General features: G+C 41.6%; 1 protein-coding gene across 2 annotated transcripts in view; it reads right to left on the bottom strand.

Annotated features, from left to right (window-relative positions):
- The window catches only part of SHANK2 (SH3 and multiple ankyrin repeat domains 2), a 339,902-nt gene extending 326,125 nt beyond the window's left edge, over positions 1-13,777 (bottom strand). Inside the window, exon 1 of one of the 2 annotated variants that reach the window (XM_061343497.1) lies at positions 13,718-13,777. The gene's annotated coding sequence lies outside the window, so the exon portion shown is untranslated. The remainder of the gene's footprint in view (positions 1-13,717) is intronic. The other variant, XM_061343498.1, reaches the window with a different exon arrangement.
- Positions 13,778-22,204: the final 8,427 nt, after the last annotated feature.

The following is a 22,204-nucleotide window of genomic DNA, read 5'->3' as shown; positions in this document are numbered from 1 at the left end:
GAAACATAGGAAGTATTTATAAATGTTAACCACAGTGAAGTCTGCGGTAAAGGCCAACTCCCACTGGCAATGTATCTTAAGGGCCTTCTTTCAAGCACCTGCAAAGTTTCCAGTGCAATTCTGGCTAACCTTTATTTAAAGGTCATTCTTCCAGCCAAGGAATCAGGGCAAGCCCCACAGCAACTTGCTTCTAGGCTCTGTTCACTTCTAGAGCTGTTTTTAGTATGGCCTCATGTTCTGTACATTTATTAGAACTTCCATTTTCCAAAAGAGTGACTAACAAACAAGAGTATTCAGAAGTCATTCTTTAAATAGTTCTTGCAATGGATGCTATAGTTTACCCAGGACAAAATCATAATGCACTTCAAAGTGCATTTAAATCATTAAAGTGCATGAAATCGTGATTTAAGAGACCAAATCCCACGGCACTCACACACACTTCCTTGTAAAAAGAACTTGCAGTTCGAAAAGTTGTCTGTACAGGATGTATTGATCCATAATTCCAAAAACCACCTCAAACAGAAGTTAAGCTAAAGAAGCAGCAACTAAATAACTAATCCAAGTATCATGAAAAGCAACAAAACTTTCTAAGGAAATGCACTTAGCATATTATCCCAGCTGCCAAAGTTCACTAGCATACCAAATAGATGTGCTTTCTTAGCCTCATCAATTAAAATAAATACCCCTTTCTAAGCAAGTAGGGTTGGATTTGTCATATAATCTTTATATTGTCGAGCTTGCTAGGAGCAAAATTACACTGAGTAACCTTCTGAGACCTTTGTAAGCAACTTCATGTCCCGCATGAGGAATCAATCAGGTATGAAATCCCAGTGCCATCAACAGAATAACTTCAGGAATAACTCCAGAAGACTTGACACTTGCAAGCTGCATTCACGAGTAAAGCAAGAGCCAGGGTAAGCTATGAAAAGCCAACATGCAACATTGAAAAGTTTATCCAGTTCTGCATCCAGTAAGGCATTCCTTCATCAAATGACAGCTTTTCACTTACCAAACCAGGAACACTCGCTACAGATCCAGCTGTCCAAAGTACAACAAACATTTAATGCCATGAATCATAGAATTACAGAATAGTTAGCGTTGGAAGAAGCGTACCTGCATAGAGTAACTGGAGGTTACTCTATGTTGCAAACTCAGCAATGCAAAAAATAAATGAAACAAGAAAACCCCTTCAATTACCTGAAACAAGAATGACACCTGTATCCTGGGCTGTATCAAAAGAAGCGTGACCAGCAGGTCGAAGGAGGTGAGCCTACCCCTCTACTCTGCTCTCGTGAGACCTCACTTGGAGCATTGTGTGCAGTTCTGGTGTCCTCAACATAAAAAGGACATGGAACTGTTGGAACAAGTCCAGAGGAGGCCACGAGGATGATCAGGGGACTGGAGCACCTCCTGTATGAAGACAGGCTGAGAAAGTTGGGGCTGTTCAGCCTGGGGAAGAGAAGGCTGCGTGGAGACCTCAGAGCAGCCTTCCAGTATCTGAAGGGGGCCTATAGGGATGCTAGGGAGGGACTCTTCATTAGGGACGTAGTGATAGGACAAGGGGTAACAGGTTCAAACTTAAACAGGGGAAGTTCAGGTTAGATATAAGGAAAAAGTTCCTTTACTGTTAGGGTGGTGAGGCACTGGAATGGGTTGCCCAGGGAGGTTGTGAATGCTCCATCCCTGGCAGTGTTCAAGGCCAGGCTGGACAGAGTCTTGGGTGCCATGGTTTAGTGCGAGGTGTCCCTGCCCATGGCAGGGGGTTGGAACTGGATGATCTTAAGGTCCTTTCCAACCCTAACTGTTTTATGACTCTACGATTCTATGCAATGTAACCAGTTACGAGTTGTTCTCATAGTAATGCAGAACTATTACACCACTCCAATATTAAGAAGTTAGTATCTGTTTATAAAAGATGAATGTAATGGTCATTTTGGTGGCCCCAGAAGTTTTCCTTACGAAAAAGATGCATGCAGTGTAAGCAATTCTCTCTTCTAGCCTCTTTCCAGCCTCTGCTTGCACTTGACTATGTAAATATCAAAAAGATTAGAACGTGGTGGAAGGAAAAGGACAGAAGAGACTTTAAAAAGATTTACAAGAGGAATCCAAGAACATTTCAGAGCTTGTTGAACATATTTACCTCAGGTTCATCGCCCTGGCGGACAAGGCAGCTTTGCTGCTTGTTCATTTGCAGTTTATGCTTATCAACCTTTTTCCTCTTTATCCACAAAGAAAACATTTTGTGAGAGTTCAAATACAAACATCATTAAATGCTAACACAGAAGCACTGTTCCTGTCTTGTTATGAAGACTGGATCAGGTCCTGAGAGCAGATAAAGCAGATTCTCTCTTCTTACATACAGGGGTTAGCAGTTAAGAGTCTGCTATGAAATTGAACCTGAATTTGCCTCAGGTGTGATGTTGAGAGGGGTTACTGGTTATTTTCATTTATTTGATGTGTTGCCAAAAATTGTTTGCATAATTTTAATCAAAGAAATTAAAAGAGCAGTTGAAAAAGCTAAGCTTCAAATAGATGTTCTATTTTTCTTATAAAACCATGAGTTATCTTTATCCAAGAGCTGACTGAAAATAATTCAATTACCCTTTCCTGTTGTGTGCGTTGGGTTTTTCTCCTTGTTTACTTTCAACAGACTGATTTTTATTTCAACTCAGCAGGAAACACCCCTTGATATCTGGAGAGGACCCCAAATCTTCAGCAGCCTAATAGGTTTGGGGACACAGATCTCATACTCTCCAGGTCTGCAAACCTGGGGCAGTCCCCCACCACAGTGCCCTGTGGTTGGAGAGGTCCCAGTTACATCACTCCAGAGAAGTGCTCTAGAGAGGACACCAAAATATAGAAGTTTTGTTCCAAAGCCCAAAGCAATTAAACTTTCCAATACAGAGAACATAGAATTATAGAATGGTTTGGGTTGGATAGAGCCTTAAGATCATCCAGTTCCAACCCCCTGACACAGGCAGGGACACCTCACACTAGGCCAGGTTGCTCCAAGGCTCTGTCCAACCTGGCTTTGAACACTGCCAGGGATGGGGCAGTCACAGCTTCTCTGGACAACCTGTTCTGGTGCCTCACCACCCTCACAGTAAAGAACTTCTTCCTTGTATCTAACCTGAACTTCCCCTGTTTCAGTTTGAACCCATTTTCTCTCTATATAGGTTTGTAAGCTGTCACATGAAGAGACCAGTTACACTGACCAGCTTCATCTGTGATCAAGTTTCATTTGAATTACTAACATCAGGGTCCAGAAATCTCAGATCAGGAGTGGTTGTACAAACATACATTAAGTTGTGACCATTATCTTTCATGTTGGTGAGTATACTGGCAATACATGAGGTACTACTGTAGGTGAATAAACACCTAGTTCATCTGCTGCCTTGGTTAGGACCATTAAACCAGCTCGTGTAGAGATTAGGGAAGAAAGGCAGAAGGACCTGGCCTTCATATACTTCTTAATCAAAGCACCCAACAAATGGTGGCCCGGAAAGGACGTACATGCTGCAGAACTAGGGCAGGTGAGCAGTCCTTGGTTTAGCCAAACTCCAGTGTAAGCGAAGCCACGTGCTGTGTCCTCGCTGTCTCTGCACCCATCTGTGCATGTCTGCAGCAAATATCCCTGGTTCCCAGTGACAGATGGTCTCCAGGATTCCCTTATTCTCACTGCAGAAAAACTTACCTGGCATTTTTTAAGGAAAATTTGAAAGGCTTTAACTTACACTCCAGCCTGTGCAAGCAAGCCTCATACTGCAATTAAGGCCATTCTTTAGGACAGTGTATGTGAACGATGGTGGTGATGGCAGACTGCAGGCTCAGAGAGGTTAAGTGAGCTGCCAAGATGACCCAGGCAGCACAGGGATGCTGGAGAAGAACTGAGAAATAAATTAATCTCTTGACCTTTGAAATTTTGAGCCAACTCATTGTGAAGGTAAGAAACTGCTTTTTCTCAAATTCTAGCTAGCCAAAATTCAGGTAATTAAGACACACCAAAAAAAAGATGAAAAAGAACCAGTTTTCTCACACTGACTACCAACATTCAATTATTGCCTTCAGGAAACTGCTTGAGAAATAAAAGATTACTGCTTAACAAGAAGAAAACAAAATTAAACATGAGTTTATGAATATTAGTAGGAAAACAAAGAAAATAAAGAATACCAACGTGTGAAAATAGAGAAAAACTCATAACAAACTCTTGGAGCTTTCATTACTTAAATGCCAGGTGTGATTTGGAATTTAATATTAAAAATAAATAGCATGCTAAATCACCCAAGGATGAGTGCTTTTAATTTAGAGACAGAGTTCGGAGCACCAACAGTACTGTTGTGCTGACGTAACCCTCTTCCAAAGCAGAATCAAGACAAATACCAGCTTCCATGAATGCAGTGCTGTGCATTTTTTGTTGTGCTTTAGAGTCAGAGAATCATCAAGTCATTCGGGTCAGAAGGGTCTCCAGAGGTCCAAGCTCAACCTCCCGCTCAGAGCAGGTCCAGTGATGAGAAAACCTCCAATGGCAACATCCAGAGCAACCTCTGCCCCACTGACCTGATGGGGAAAGAAATTTTTCCTCATACCCAGTCTGAACTTCTCCTGTTCCAACTCACATAACTGTAATCTCTCATCTTTTTGCCATGTGCTGCTCCACAGAAGCAGCAGTCAATGTCTTCCCTGTACTGGAGATATCCAAAACTGGACAGAGAACTCAAAATGTAGCCTGCTGAGTGACAAGCCAAGGTGTATACTCAGTTTTCTTTATCTGGTGGTTGTGCAGCCTGCCAGGACAGCCCAGGTTGCTGTTACCTGCTGTTCAGACAGGCCCATGCTCAGCTCACTGCCCTCCTGCACACCCCAGCCCCTCTCCTCAGAGCTGCTCCCCTGCCAGCCCATCCCTGCCTGCACTGCTGCAGGGGCTCTGCTTCACAGGCTTGGGACTTAGTATTTGTCCTCCAGGTCAGAGATAGAGTTTGGGCAATCTTGCCCTCATATTGATGCATGTAACAAAGCCAACACCAAACCATTTACAAAAACTTGGCCCTACAAAGAAGGACAAGGCCAGGACTAAGTTTAGAATCAACACTGGCAACCTCGCAGGATGTTATGGACAGCTTGGTCTTACTGACACTAACAGCAAAATGCAGCACTTGCATCTGTATTTGTCTTTAAACAGAGCTGTAAGGGCTAAGATAAACCAAAAATATTAACATACAACTATGACTTTGTTCTATAACCATCCTGAATTTCTGTTCTAAAGCCTCCTGAAAGTCAACCTAAAGGCAAGCATACATTTTGCAATCAATACGTTATCACTTACTTACACACTACAAAAGATACTCATATGTATAAAGTTTTTTCAGCCATACAAATGCATGCTGTTTGTTAAACCTACTATCAATGATATAGAGCATAGAATGGTTTGGGTTGGAAAGGGGCTTAAAGCTCATCCAGTTTCACCCCCCTGCCACTGGCAGGGACACCTTCCACTAGAGCAGCTTGCTCCAAGCCCCTATGTCCAACCTGGCCTTGAACACTGCCAGGGATGGGGCAGCCACAGCTTCTATGGGCACCCTGTGCCAGCACCTCAGCACCCTCACAGGGAAGAGCTTCTGCCTAAGAGCTCATCTCGATCTCTCCTCTGTCAGTTTAAAACCATTTCCCCTTGTCCTTTGCCCCTCTCCAGATTTCCTGTAGGCCCCCTTTAGGTATTGGAATATATTCCTTTCTGTCCAAGGGGATATTTAAAATTGTCACTGAATGAACAGTCCAATCTATAGTTTACAACAGATTCAGGTACATTTCAGATCCATCAAAAGTTCTGGATTTGTCTCCATCCCTTCCAATGATTTCTTTACAAAGTTCAATTTCTACCTGTTAATATCTCTAATTCAGTCACAGATAATGTAAGACCTAAAATGAAGCTGTTGGAGAACCAGAAATACTTTAAACGGATTTGTTTCTAATTGAGTAGATTTCATGTTGATTGTGCTCCTGGAAGACCTGATTAAGTGAATTCATTACCATTTATAATTCTACGGCAGCATACTTGGGAGATTCCAGCCATGGCAATGCTCACAGGCTAATCAAGATATGCAAAGTGAATGCAAAAGTACTTCGAAAACTAAAATAATTCTTGATTGAATCATGATATAAAATATTCTGAAGAAAATATGCATCCTATATATTCCTATAAAAATTCCTAGGAAAAAAAATCATCTTGAACTCCAGGTCTATTGCTCTCAGTTTCTGTCATTAAGGAAGGATTTAGCAGAAGTCACTAAATGCTCCACAGGTATGAAGCAGCTGCTGATACAGGATTTCCCAGTCAGAAACCTTTGTAATGGCCACCCACATAGAACCCAGCTGCTGCAGGAATGCAAAGCAGTGATCCCCAGGAATTCCATACTTGCAAGGACTCCTGGTTTTCTATCAACTAGCAGCTGGGATGACCCTCTGAGATGCACCCTTCACTTTGATTAAATTCTGTTTTGCTGCTCAAATACTTCCACGCGTGTTGCTCATGTGAACAATTTCTATGCAAAGCACATTTCCTAACACTTAAGTCGATGCTGTCAGAGGTACCTATCCCTGCACCTCATTAGAAGACAAGAACAAGGCCCAGGCAGCTCTGTGTACCATGTAATGCAGCTGTGCAGGGAAGGAAATAATTAAGCCCATCATGTGAACCAAATCCTCCAGGACATACCCATTAATGAGATTTACTGAACCAACTCTCCCGCTTTGCTGCTCGCACAAAGGAGGCAGAGAGAGTGAGGAAAACCCCTCCTTTGCAGCACCAAAATAAAACCAGAAATGTATTTTGGGGTTATTCACACTTTTAAAGACAAGAAGCATTAAAAAGAGATTTGCCGTTAGGTTTTATATCTGCTTAAGGTTCTCCCACAGATTTTATTTCATCTGCCTCACGGTTTTAGTTTGGATTTTTGGTTGAGTTTATTTGCTTTTTTAACACATACCAGCACTACCTACCTCACCTCAAAAGCTTTCCCCAGGCCTCAATACATCTAAACTCCTCATCTTCAAATGGTTTTTCAGTCACCCATGGAGACTGACCATTTCTATCCCCTTTTCTGTGGTACTGGAAGCATGAGTTTAATTTTCTTATGTGTTTTTATTTTTTCTTCATGATTTTGACACTTATCCTGTGTCTTTCTTACGTTATAGGGAGCCACCAGCTCCTCCCCAGCTTTTTGTATGACATTTCAAGTTGTCTTCTAACTCTCCACCCAACAGAATATGTCACCAGGGGCTACTCTCTTCCACTGCAAACCTGCAGCTAGCAATAGGCCTGACAGCTGCATTTCTTACCATTAGGGTTTGCCTTTTATTGCCGTGCAGAGCTCCCCTTACAGCTACACCAGGCACCAGAGCCGCACCACCACTGTCTTGGCAGAAGGACCAGGCACGGTGGGATGCCCAGATCCACCCAGGTACCCAGGGTGCAGAGCTGCTTTCCCCATCTACTAGCCTGAGGAAGACTCATTAGATCATAGCAAGTCAGAAAGAGTATATAAAATTATCTTTTGTTATAAAAAGAACCAAAACTACATACAATATTTTGTATATTGTAATCAAGTTTGTTAAATACATATAGATACGTTATATCCCTAACCTAACCCTAACCAGTATCTTAAGGAGACCTACAAGGATGCTGGAGAGGGACTCTTCATTGGGGCAATGGGTTTAAACTTAAACTGGGGAAGTTCAAGTTGGAAATAAGGAAGAGGCTCCTTATTGTGCGGGTGGTGAGGCGCTGGAACAGGGTGCCCAGAGAAGGGGTAAATGAGCCATCCCTGGCAGTGTTCAAGGCCAGACTGGACACAACCTTGGGCAACATCGTCTAGGGTGAGGCATCCCTGCCCATGACAGGGGGTTGGAACTAGATGATCTTTAGGTCCTTTCCAAGCCAAACCATTCTATGATTCTAACCTAAAGATTCAAAACCAGAGGCCAGAACGTGCAACAAAGACCTATAATAATTTTTTCAATGCAAACCCCAGAACTGGGATGAAAGTTCCATTTTACTAACTACTCAAAGCACGTAAAGCACAGAGGAATGTTTACATCACTGTCACTACTAGCTCTCACTAGGAGCAGCACGGCGTGCTCAGTCATGAATGTCTGCTCTTCACATCTGCAGTGACTGTGACTATGAATGCAAATGGCAAAGAACAACATTAAAATGGGGGGAAAAAGACTGAAAAGGTAAGTGAAGGCTTTATGCAATCACATCTGTATTCTACATTGCATTTCAGTGTTTATACATTAGCAACATTCATTACAAGTGACTGTTGCTCCTTATGCTTCAGACTTATTTGAAAGGGAGTTGAGCCATACACTGATGAGGGCTGTTTCCCACAAACAATTTAGTTGCACTGAGTAAATCATTTTTAAATTGAGCAACTTCAGTTCATTTTCCTGCTCTTAGAACTATTTCCCATCTTTCACAAACCACACTCACTTCAGTACCCAGTTCAAATATGGACTTGATGATCTGAAAGGCCTTTTCCAACCTAGTTCATTCTATGATTCTATGTCCATCCCTTATCATGGAGTGACAGTGTGGGCCCTGATGGAGTATTTTGGTAATGCCATAGACTAAAGACCAGGCTGACTCTTGAAAAGCTCCTAAATCATAACTGTAAAACATTGCAGCCAATAAAATATAGTTATTCACATCAAGACAACACTCTGCCAAATACAATACTTAAAATCCAAATTTGCACATTTGTTTCTGTATCATTACCCTGCTTTTTTGACTGGCGTATTTATCTTTGATAAGCAGTCAATTATTAAATGCCATTAAAAATGGACGTTTTTGGTGTACTGGCCTTTGAGGTTCACATCTTTTTAATCTTTCTCTCCTTTTTCCATTTCTACAGACTACTGCTCCAAATTACACTACTTCATGTCACCACACACTTGAAACCAACAGAAAAACGGTGGCTTGCCAAGAGCTAGGAAAAGCTCTTTACATGTATTTGTATTTTGAGTATTTGCATATTGAGTATTTGCATATTGGAAATTCATAGAAAACAAGTTAGATGGTGCCAATTCTGGCTTCTTCATGAGGCTGGTGAGGTTACACAGCTGAGAGACCATCCCCTCTTGTTTCTGCCCAGGATTCTCTTAACACCCACACGCAGTCAGATATCACAGAGCCTCGACCCATATTATGTTTTTTCCTCTCTTCAAGCACAGGATCAAGAGAGCACAAGTTCCTCTTTACGACAGAGCCCCCAATGCATCCCTAAATCAACCTCTGTGCCATGAAATCCTACTCACACATCCCCAGTGCTTTCTGCTGCATCAGGTTTCTCTCCAGATGATGCTTTATGTGTGGCTGAACACCAGAGCACAGGCTCATCCCTCACACAGCATACCAAACATGGGAGGCCACATGGCTTTTCCCTCCATAGGAGCTCTGGTGCAAGTCTCTCCTACACCTGATCACCCATTTTTAACACATCTGTAGCTACACAAAACCTCCAGGGATTTCTGATCCTTCAAAAAATTTAGCTGAAGTTGAGCAGTAACTTCAAAAGCCATTGAGAAGTAGAAGGGGATGGATAAGGAGGGAAGACTGACAGCACAGTCACATAAGGCATTTCCCTTATCAGATCAATCTAAAAACCATGAAACCATAACTCCAAGACAAACCAAAGATGAATAGTGCAGTTAGTTACTTCCACGTAATTCAGTGCTGTACAGTGAAGAGATGTGACATTTCTGCAGTGTGCAATGTAGCAACAATAACTTGGTTCAGAGAGCGGCAGAGCTGCAACCATGCAGTATTTATAGCCCTCTCTCCTCAGCTTCTTCTTGCTGCCCCTTTTCCCCCTGGCAAATTAGCTGGGACGCTGCTTCCCAACCACAGCTGATTCCACTGCCAGAGGAGAGCCTTCTGCAGACTAAACAGTCCCAAAAGGACACAGGTCACGTTTTCCCACACATTTGGCAAGTTTCAAAATGAAAAGGGCTCCAAATAGCTGGATATATTTGAAGAAGTTGAATGAAATGTCAAAATTTTCCACACTCCCTTTATTTTCATGGTAATATATACATTAATGAATGTTCTATACAGAAAGATAACCTTGTTTGAGGGCATCTCTCTACACCTAGATGCACACCTAGGAAAGTTACTAGTAAGAGCAAGGCTCAAGTAAATTCAACTACTGAGTAGCTAAGGCATGTCTATAAGCTCCTCAGCAGACAAACATTCATTTACTGTGCCAGTATTCTGACTCACACAAACACAAGTCAACAAAAATCATAACCACATTAGCAAACTCCAATATTTCAGTGTACCTTCTTAGCTCTATTTCAAAGCCACAGCAGCCCCACTTTGTGTTTCTGAACCAGCTCCCAGCTGACCAGCCAGCTTATCTGCACAGATGTCTGCACAGCCATGTAGAAATACCCATCTCTGTAAATCTATGAGGATGGTACAGAAAATGGGTCTACTGAAACACTCAAAAATGAAGCATTTGGGAGCATTCAGCGTCAAGATTAGCATGTTTTAATTAACGCAAGTTAAAATGACACATTTCATCAATTTAACCCTAACTTCTCTGAACACAAGCAACCCTTAGAATTTTAATGCTATCAGAGCATCCTAAGTGTTTTTCCCCATTTCATGTAAACAAAATATGTCATCAGCCTCGACTCATGGAATGGTTTGGGTTGGAAGGGACCTTAAAGCTCATCCAGTTCCAACCCCCTCCCATGGGCAGGGACACCTTTCACTAGGGCAGGTTGCTCCAAGCCCCTGTGTCCAACCTGGCCTTGCACACTGCCAGGGATGGGGCAGCCACAGCTTCTCCGAAGACTTATTTGTAGATAAGATCCTTATTATTATTAGCAACTTCTGAAATCAAAGATAATTTCCATGCAATGTTCACAGAACGTGACTACCAGAAGCATTGACGTGACTATCAAACACTTTACAGCACCTGGATTTATAAAAACCTGCTCAATCAGCCCAGTTCTGCTCATGAAACTACCAACTGCTGCTTTAACAGCACACCCACATGATTTACAGAGAGCTGGAGCCACTTCCCACTCCCACAGGCTCCAGGCAGTCCATTAGTTTTGTAACAATCAGAGACTCCCAGATGTCTTTAACACTAACAGACCCCAAACACACCCACTGAATTCCGCACTTATTTTCTCTATTAAATTGAGAGCTCAAATACTTAAGTAAGGACCAGAACCAAGGCTTGCATCCCTGCACATACATGCATGATGGATTCAAATACCACTTGAGAGAGACTTAATAAGCAAACCTGATTTGATTCGAGCTCAGCCAAGAATGAAGAGGCAAGCTAAAATATATTTAAAATTCAGAACAGAAAGAACTCCCCATGGACCTTTTCAGAACTAAATACAAAGCCTACAACTAGTTGAGCACTTAACTGAAACGAATATATATTCACATACTTGTGACTCTCTTGGTTTTTTGCTATACTTGACTACTCTAATCAGCTTTCCCCAGCACCCTAAACATAACAGAAATGCTTGTGGAGTGAGTGGTAGCAGAGAATGGTCCTCAAAAATGCCAGATGCTTTCCAGCTTTTACTCACTACTTACGGCAGCCAGTTCATGCCAGCAGCAACAAACAAATGTTACTTCTTGTCCAAATACAGCCAATATAAATATGTACACAGAGAACCTCCACAGTCCCACACATTGGCTCTTTGAAGGCACTAAGCAGACACAGGAAAAAGGCAATATCAAGAATTTAGGCAACAGAATATGCTAAAATAATACAAGTTAGCACAAACGCCAGGGATGTTCTGTTAAGTGCAAAGCAGACATACAGGAGAGATGCCTCAGCCACCCTTTCTCACCCAGGCACCAGGCAGCTTCTTCCAGTTCCCTGGACTTACAGTATCATACAATGGTTTGGGCTGAAAAAGACCTTAAGATCATCCAGCTCCAACCTCCTGCCACGAGCATGACACCTCACCCAACGTGGCCTTGAGCATTGGCAGATATGGAGTATTTACCACTTTTTTTTGGCAACTTGTGCCAGGGCCTCACCACCCTACAGTAAAGAAATTCTTCCTTATATGAAGCTTAACCAGCCTGAATAAATGTGGAGCATAGGAACCCATAAGTAAAAGATCTGATAGAAACATAAATCTATCAGAATCTGAGAAGTTTCAAGCTTTACTGTCTCAAGTTGAATGTAACTGGCTGCTCTGATTTAGGCAGAATTCAGTGCTCTCATACAAATATTCTCCACTTTAAACAGAAAAAAAATAGGGCTTTAAACAGGACAAGCACAGCAGCAGAGAAAAATCCTTCCCAAACCCAAATGCTACTGGACAGTACTGCTGCCCAAACAAACAGTCTTCCAGAACTTTAATCCAAAGTGTCATTGTGCTGCTTTCCACCAGAGGTTTCCCAAGCACAGGAACTACAGCAGGAACCCTTAGGGCAACAGCTTTCTAGATTTGCCACCTCCTCCTCTCATAAAATGGGACAGCCACAAATTCAGAGCACACCACTCTGACTGCTGGCTTCTCCAACAGCTTACTTAGGATAGTACAACCTTCATTAAAAAGGTCCCTTTAGGGAAAACACTGAACAGTCAGGATCAGAAGAGCTTGCAAGATATTTAACTAACAGTGGTATTACAAACAGTTGGACTGACAATCATGTCAAGCAGAGCACGGTTTAGTTTGTATGTGAGGATTCTGAAGACCTCTGGGTCATCAACTAAGAAGAATTCAAACACAAAGAGAGCACATGAAGCAATTTGTTCACTTGGCACTTCAGTACAGGATGGTCCTTAGTTACTAAACCAACTGCAGTATACCCAAAACTCTGACTAAACATTACAGTCAAGCTCAAGCATGAAATCCACACACCACCAACAATGCTTTTTGATCCCCGAAAAAACATCTCCATGTCTTGCTAATAGTTTATTTGGAACTTACTCAGTGTCTATGCTCAATAGTTCTGAAATGAAATGTTTCCACTACAAAACATATGCTTAGAAGGACTCACATTACTAGGAAAGTTGTATCCTATAAAAGGATTCCAAATAGCTTAAATTCTGAGTTTCTGATAACGAAACAAAACTAGCATCAGATCCTGAATTCTTCTTGCCTGTTCCTAGTAGGTTAAAAGAAATGTTCAGTTATGGAAAGAAAAACACCTCCTTCCTCTGCTTATCTCACCATAAAATGGCAATATAATTAAAGTAATGAGTATTACTGCAAACTATAAGCAATCAGTGCTGAAAGAAAAAATGTGTCATCCTCAGTTCACGGCTCAATTATTTCATTTCCCAAATACTGCAAAACCCAGGATAAGTAATAAAAATAAGTCCTTTTGAAAAGCCAGAAGGTACTCACGTTGGATGTAATTTCTCATGCAACTCATCAGATCTGCCCAACACAACGACGTCAACCCTAAATTTTGCAGTGCAGTTTCTCTATTAGAAGGTGGACAATTTTGAAACTTAGACTGACAGAAAGACTTGTACCCACTTTCTATCCATACCTTTAACTGGATTTTGAGCCTTAAATCAAAGGAAAACCTACCAATTCTATTTAGGAAACAAGTGGCCTGTCTGCCTTTTTGACTTCAGCTCTTTCAAAGGGTTGGGAATGTTATCAAATGTTGACCAAAAAGAAAAAAGTATTATCAAGAAGAGAATAAAATCCAGATTTCTATTACCTATAAGGAAGAAACTGCCTTACTCTACTCCAGCTAGCAGAGTACTGTATTTGCTATGCTTTCAGCAGTCCAGATGGCTCCATGTTATTTACCTCCAAACAATGGTTACTGAATTGTGGGAACACTTGTTACCATTGTGACAACAGGATGGAGACTGCTCTGCCCCAGTTATAGATCACAAAGAACTCAGAGCAGCTGCAGTCTCTGTTTCTTTATCATACTCTTAAAAAGAGGAATTTTAGTGAAAGACGGGAATTTATTAACTTTCCTGGCTAATCTATGATAAGTGAAGACAGATGAAAGATGATGTAATGACAGGGAGGGAAACCAGAGCTGTGGCTGACCTGCGCAAAGACAGCCAACCAGCTCAGAAGTCAATTACTCAACTGTCAGATCCTGTCTACAGTTCGAGTGCCTTGAACACACAAGTCAGTCCATTCCCATTCAGTTCAGCTTACTGGAAACACATTTAGGTTGGAGGAACATGATTCGGGGCATCCCCTTGCCTCAAACAGCACAGGATTGTTAGTATTTCGGGGGGCTGGATTAAAATTCAATTAAGAAAATCATTCGGCATTACCAGAAGAAATAAACTAGTTTATGTCATGCTAGCAGTATGCAAAGGAAATAGAAAAGCAAGAAAAAATGCAGCAATATACTTCAAATAATTTGATCAGCCTGTCATGGAAGACTAAACTATTCTTCCTAAAAATACTATGAGTCACATCAATAGTAAAACATTTGTGCTAATTTAAGTTTTAGCAAGTAAATTACCATGTAGCAAGCTACAAAGGTTAAGAGCTGCTGTCATAGGATCTCAAGAAATTCACCAGGCCTAATTAATCTAGCTGTGTACAGTCTCTACATGGAGAAAAATCACAAGCAAAACAAACAAGAAAGAGTAAAAACCACACACAGCTGAAGTTGCTGTTGTGGTTTAACCCCAGCCAGCAACTAAGCACCACGCAGCAGCCGCTGTTCAGTTTATTGCACATCACCAGGGATACATTCTTCTCATTCCATTAACGTGGTACAGGGAAGGATTCCCTTTAAACGAGCAGCATGTGCCCTTCCTTGTAGCAGATTTCAAGCAGGCTCCTGGAGGGAGTTTGCCTCCCCAGATGCAATCGCTTCGTTCAACAGGACATAACTTCCTAATCAAGCCTACTTGTTAAAATGTGGTGAGGTGAAAAGGAACCAGGTGAGGAACTAAAACATGAGGCTCATAACATGCTATGAACACGTCCTGAGTTCAGCTGTAAGTCATTTTTCTCCTTCCTAGTAGCTGGTGCAGTGCTGTGATTTGGCTTTAGTTTGAGAACAACACTGATAACACACCAATGTTTTAGCTGTTGCTAAGTAATGCTTACCCCAATCAAAGACTTTTCAGTCCCATGCTCTGCCAGTGAGAAGAGGCAGAAAAAGCCAGGAGGAAGCAGAGACAGGACACCTGACCCAAATTAGTCAAAGGGGTGTTCCATACCACAGCACACCATGCCCAGAACAGAAAATGAGAGGAGTCACCCAGAAGGCCCAGATCACCACTCAGGTTGGGCTGGGTATCGATCAGGGGGTGATGAGCAATTGTACTGGGCATCACTTGTGTTTACTGTTATTTTTATTTCCCTTCCCTTTTTAGGTTTATATTCTCTCCCCTTATCATTATTATTGGTGGTAGAAGTAGTAGTTTTGTATTATATTTCAGTTACTGGACTGTCCTTATCACAACCAGTGGGATTTACATTCTTTCAGTTCTCCTCCCCATCCCACTGAGAGCAAGAGCAGAAATGGAGTGAGCAGCTGCATGGTTCTGAGTTACCAGCTAGGCTTAAACCATGACAACACAGTTTACAATGAATGAGACTTAACAGACTAAGTATGTACAGCAAGTAACAAAACATTCCCATGAGGTTCTTGAGCTGCCTAAATGGGATTATCTCCATATACATTGGAGCGTATTCAACAAGATTACACTCATTTATATTACAACACATGTCCATGTGCTTTAACACAGCAGATATGTAGAGCGGAAGCAGATCTCAGGCATCTGTACAGACAATACATTGTCTTTTAAACTAATAGCTCTACTCTAGGACAGGATTCTTTTAAATGAATAGTTTTACTCTAGGATAGGATTCTCTCTTCTTTCCCTTATGAATAGATAGCAAACAAACAAGGTTCCATGAAACTGGAAGCATAACAAATGGAAGAATAGAAAATCTTTCCACAACTTACAAATTTGAAAGCCTTTGCACATTTTGGGTAGCCACATGTACACAACGCATTAAGATCACAAACTCAGTTCAAAACAACCAAGTATCAGTTTTCAGTCTCATTAGCAACCCACCATCCTGGGGGAAGTCACTGTTCCCAGGTAAACACGTCTTCTCTGATAAAGAAACTGGAGAAAGGAGAACAAAATTGACAGATGCACACAAATCTCAGTGGAGATCTCCAGTTAGACTAATAAAACCCATGCCAGTTAGACTAATAAAACCCATGCCAATCAACCACATTATGCAATGCTTATTTACTTTTGCTGAAAATACACAGAAATTTTTGTGACAAAGGAATTACAACAGGAACAGAAAACCCTCCGAAGGCAGCCTCTGACATTTTATGTAAAGGACATCCAAGTCCAGCTGCCTCCAGTCGAGCACCTGTGTGAGAGCTGCAGCATGCTGATTCCTCTCGTAAAACACATCCTCCCTGTGAGAGCATTACCTGTGTTTGCATGCCTCTACCGATACCATGACATGGGCTTTGGACTGGTTTATCAGTGGATTTACTCTCTGTAGTAAGGCCGTTGGTTGCACTGGCACCAAGTTCTGACAGGCACTATGTACCCATCCACCTCCCCCCAGCACAGTTGTGTTTCCTTCAGGGCGATCATGTGATCCCCATCCCAGTGGATATCTCAGCGAGCTTTGTTTGGCTCTGTGCTAGTTACACGACTAGACACCCTCTGTATGTCCAGATGATGACCCAGCCCATTTATTAACAAGTATTGCATTTAGGGCCTGTTGACCTGGGTTCTGTGGAGAAGCAATAAACACTGTCCCTGCTCTGAATCACCACAGAGGTATTGAGTACATTAGTGGAACTTCACTTATGAAAACCCACAAAGCATCTGAGCCACAGACCTAAACCCTTGTTCATATAACACATTGCACTAACCACAGTTACACCAGGCATCAATTTGGATTTTCCAGTAAGGATCTGCTACACAAAACGCCAGCTATTATTTCCACAGAGGATTTATTCAGCACAGTATCCCTACTGATAATATGAATGTAATTTAGAGTCTCCATTTTTACAAACTTGGATCTTTCTAGAATGTAGAAAGTATAAATGCAATTAAAGAAAGCATAGTCATTTTTCTCTAACTTTCAAATAGTTCCAACCCCTGGGCAATGGGCAGAAACACCACGAGGTGTCAGAGACACCACGAGGCGTCACCCAAGGCTCTGTCCAACTTGGCCTTGAACACTGCCAGCATTTACCACTTCTGTAAACAATCTGTTCCAGGGCCTCACCACCCTCACGGTAATGAACTTCTTCCTTATATCTAACATGAATTTCCCCTCTTTCAGATTGAACCCACCACCCCTTGCTATATCACTACAGTCCTTGATGAAGAGTTCCTCTCTAGCATCCTTGTAGGCCCCTTCAGATACTGGAAGGCTGCTATGACGTCTCCACGCAGCCCTCTCTTCCCAGGCTGAACAGCCCCAACTTTCTCAGCCTGTCTTCATATGAGAGGTGCTTCAGACCCTGATTGTCCTTGTGGCCTCCTCTGGACTTGCTCCAACAGCTCCATGTCCTTCTCATGTTGATACCGCAAAAAAGATACCACATCACTGCCTCAGTGAGACTATGGGCGACAGCTTCAGCTGGGAGAGATGCCATGAGCATCACGGGAAACCCATGAATTTAATCTAGCCAGTGTTATCTAGACAAAACTTATTTTGGTACCATAGTAACAATCCCACCTGCCATGGTGCACCAGGGCCATAGCCTGCACTGCATGTCTGTCTCTATCTACCCCAACCTCACCTTCCTCAAGAGCTGTGTGATGTGAGCAGGTGCTGTTTACCCAGCATCCCAGCTGAAACGAGTTATACACTTGTTGCCAGTAACAATACACCTTGTTACTGGCATTATGAACATTATAACATTACCACTGACAGATAAATCAGAAGAAATTAATACAGCCCTAGAAAGGAGTACAGAGAACACTGTCCGAACACAAATTGCACACGACAATTGCATGGAAATTCCAACTACTTGAGGGTTAGGCAGGAAACAGAAGAGAGAATAAATGGTATTGAGGGCAAAACAGGACTATGTTTATAGGAACATTATTCAGGTAAGCCTTCAGAGGACAAATCACATGAGTATCTCACCTGCCTCATTAGCACCACTAAATGCAAACACAATAGTAAGCAACCTGAATTGAGTATCATCACTAAGTGTGAACAGAATCAGTTGTTAATGGCCTATTAGCATCATAATTAGCAAATGGGATATTTATGCTCATTCAATGTGCAAACAATATTTTGAATAGCTTAAACCATGACATTAGCAGTAAGACTTCCACCTGAAGTGGAATGTTTTCAATTCAAAGGTTGCTGAGCTTCCCCACAGTGCACTAAGTTTAGTCTTGGAACTCCCAGATGCTTTGAAAACCTTCAGAGAGAAGGGTTCTCTTCTTCTCAAGTGCCTTCCAACAGTCATCATGCTGGCAATCCTTTGTTGCCAGCACTGACCAGGTTTCCTTATCACATTGAGCAGAGAACAGCAAGGCTGAGGTTGATACACTCCGCAGTACAATAGTATTCAGATGTAGCTGTCTGGGTTTGACCCAGTCCTACTCAGACAGCATTAGTAGAAACCTTTCTGCTCTGTTCCAAGAAGTCTCTTACCCTTACTAGAAGCTTTGTTGTGGTGGTTACAGGATACAAAACCCATATAGTACAATATCCTCTGTGAAAAAGAGTACAATATCCTGTGAAAAAATGTAACTTCTGTTTTAAACCAATCTACAAATTTCAGCTGGAAATTTCATTTCTTAGCTCTCATGCTGCACAACTCAGTGAACAATAGTCCCACATACACTTAATCCACCACCTTCATACTTCTGAAAAGCTCAGTTCTTCTACACTCAGCTTTCTCTCTAAACTGAATTCACTTCTTCATGTTCCCTTTGCATCTCATCCAACTTCAAGAGACCCAGCAATACACAGCATTAAAAAAATTATGTCCCACTAAGCATTTACATAGCAGAGAAATGCTGCCCTCAGTTCTTTTCTAAGGGCCTTCTTGTTCTTGCCAAACACAAAGCTGATGTCTAAAAATTAACACCAGCATTCTTGAAAATTAGGACTTGTGTATCTTAAACCAACAAGTACTTCTTGGCACAGAGTCCGTCCCTCCATGGCACAACTGGCACGGAGGCACCAGAGACTCTTGAGAAAACAAATCACAGCTTGAGTTCACCAAGTAGCTACTCTGCATGCAGGCTACATGACTGAGCTCTCAGTAAACCTGTTGTTAACACAAACACTTGGAGGCCAAATTGTGATACACTGCACTATATTTGCTCTATTCTTAGTCTTTCCCTCAGCATCAGATACTCATCCAATATAGATTTTAAAATAAACAACAAAAAAAACTTTTACTGATATTAACTGCACTATACCAACTGCTTTAAACAATATCATTGGCATCCCTGAGAGGCCTTGCGCTGTTTGAAGGATCACACAGCTGTACATTAATGATGCAATGTGACGATTCAGATGAGGCTTTGAAGGGTTTGTCCATACTTCTCTCAAACCTCAATCGTATTATTTTCCTTATCATCTCAAACCTATATAACCTAATCCCCTATTACAACACTGATCATCTCTATTCAACCTTAAAATAAAGGACACAGTTACCACATACTTAAGTTGTTGCTTATTAAAGGACAACCAGTGTTCATGTCAATCCCTATTAACCAGGTCTAATGCAACATCCTAAACTAAGCTACACACCAGCCCTTCTTGCACAGCTAGAGTCAGAATAAGCCTAGGAAGTTCAAAGGATAACATTTGATGCTCAGCTTCATTGCTTTTTGTCTCTTCTAACTCTAGGACTGTTCAGCAAAGGAACCAGACATACTACTCTTTCCACCACTCCTCAGCCTTGAGTTACACCTGCCCTGCCTTCTCTGGCCTGAAGGGTTTTACAGCCTCTGCTTTTAACTGCCTGTTAGATTTCTGTTGAGAAAGGCAGAGAAAGATACCAAAGACTGTGGTAGGTTCACTTTGCTTATCCCATGGCCACCAACGATATCGGCAACAGCAATCTCCACAGCATCTCTAGAATATGATCCAGTAAATAAGAAATGAAACACAGAGTGGTTAAAAATGTCTCTTCTTGGCAAGGGATGAAGTGGATGTGAATGCTCTGGGTTAAGATAAACTAAAAATCTAACTTACCTATTTCTTTTGCCATAATAAAATGGATAAAATCCTAATGAATCCATCTAACTTGCAGCTTCTTTTCAGTATGACAGCAGAACTAACACAACATTTAGTTGGGTAGAAATGGAAGTCAGCTTAAGCTCTTCTTCTGCATGCTCCTGTGATCTTGACTTTAAATGTACTACACAAAAACCTTGTACCTTACCAATGCCTGTTTTTGGGATCATTGCCATTCCAGTGGCTTGGGGTGCAGGAAATAAAAGGTTCCACACACACATAACTGTCAACTACTTACCCACAACTGTATTTTCACTGGGTTTGAAACACATTTCAACAAACTGAAAACAACTGCTCTTAGGCCACTGCACTCTCTTCATAAAAACCTTTTACAAGGGACAGATCACTCTAATGATGGTATTTAGGCAACCTCACCCAACAGCCATCAAGGCAATACATTACATCATGACCAAAGAATCATGACAACCTTTGCAACGGAGGAGAAGCATATGGAAAGGTGATTTCAAGCATTACAGTGAGTTTTATGTACTGCCAGAGGTGACAATACCAATAGTCTCTCCAGTGACCTGTGAGCAACTCCAGCCAGGGAATGATGATATCCTGTTGGCATTCCTCTGACTGAATAACTGATGGGTGCACCTAGAATATTCCTTAACTAGTTCATGACTCTTCTGAAAGTATTAGAATTCAATGAGCCTGACAGGAATTTGCCACATATTGTCCTCTTTAAGAAAGCCTGAATTCAAGGCATGTCCCCATTATAGGCCAGCTCATTAATTCAATTATCCACATCCAGAAACTAGAGCAGGAATTGACACACCCTCTGGATGGGGCCAGATGTTCTTTTAGCAAAATGCTTTTCACTAATGAACAAGTGGTTTTGGTCTTCCTCACAGACAGGTGAATTAATGAAGAAATTTTAGAGAACTATTAATTGATTATCATCAGCAGAAAATGGTGTGCAACATTCAGTGAATACATTTCTTCAGGAAAAATAAGTTCTATTACACTTTCTCAGCTTCATGAACTATTTACACCAGCAAGCTTTTAGCTCACCGCTTCAAGCAGCTCAAATATCACACAAATTAGGGCCATCAAGAAGGTGTTTAGTGCATTCTCTGCCCCTAAGCAAGATTAAATAGACCCAGGTATATGCCAACAGGTAACTCTTGCTCTTACAAGTGTTCAGTGACAGACTCTACAAGCTCCCTAAGAAATTTGAGATGAAAATAAGTATTAACCAAGAAACCCTTACACACACAGGCAGTGTACAAGGTGTGGCATCCACTGCACCAGCCTCCCAGGCTTCCACGTGGCAGAAGTATCAAGTATACAACATAGCCATGAAGTAAAAATGTACAAAACGGGGAATTTCCTGCAGCCAATGTTTATTGTTACCCAATAAACTCCCTTCAACATTACGTATTTGTTTTGCTAAATGTCTGATAGTGTTCAAGTAGTTAATACAAATTTACTTTTGAGTAATGTTTTGAAAGAGCATGAGCATGGTTTGAACTAGCGAAATTATGCCCACATTTCATTATAGCACAACTGCATAAACCAATTACTGCTCCAGTTCTATTACTAGGGAGTTGTTTCAGCTTGTTGGTTTGTTTTTTTATGTTCTATTTTTACATTAAATTTAAGCCAGAGAGCTTTCAAGGCAAAACCAATGTTCTTGAAGGTACATAGCAAGACAAAATGCCACCTTTTTAACACCCTTAGGTGCTACTGGAGCACAAACATTTTTGTATATATTTGCAACTATCAACATAACATTTGTATACAGTTTGTGAGAAACTGATAAAATTAATCAGTGTGTGAAGCACAGAGACTGAGCACACTGAAGTGTAAGATGTTTAGGAAATCAGGAACTTGTGCATCGGCCAGAAGTGCCCAAGGGGATCTAAGCTCTCCCACTGATGCGATTCCACAGACTCAGTGGAAAACAAGACTAAAGCAGGAATTCAAATAATTTTTGTTCATTTTCATATTGGGTTTT

Source organism: Neopsephotus bourkii, unplaced genomic scaffold, assembly GCF_033783945.1.
Source record: "Neopsephotus bourkii isolate Nb327-2 ecotype Australia unplaced genomic scaffold, CSIRO-AGI_Nbou_v1 NB_1825, whole genome shotgun sequence".
NCBI lineage: Eukaryota > Metazoa > Chordata > Aves > Psittaciformes > Psittacidae > Neopsephotus > Neopsephotus bourkii.
Note: the sequence above shows the minus strand (reverse complement) of the source record. Positions and strands in the feature narration are given on the sequence as shown.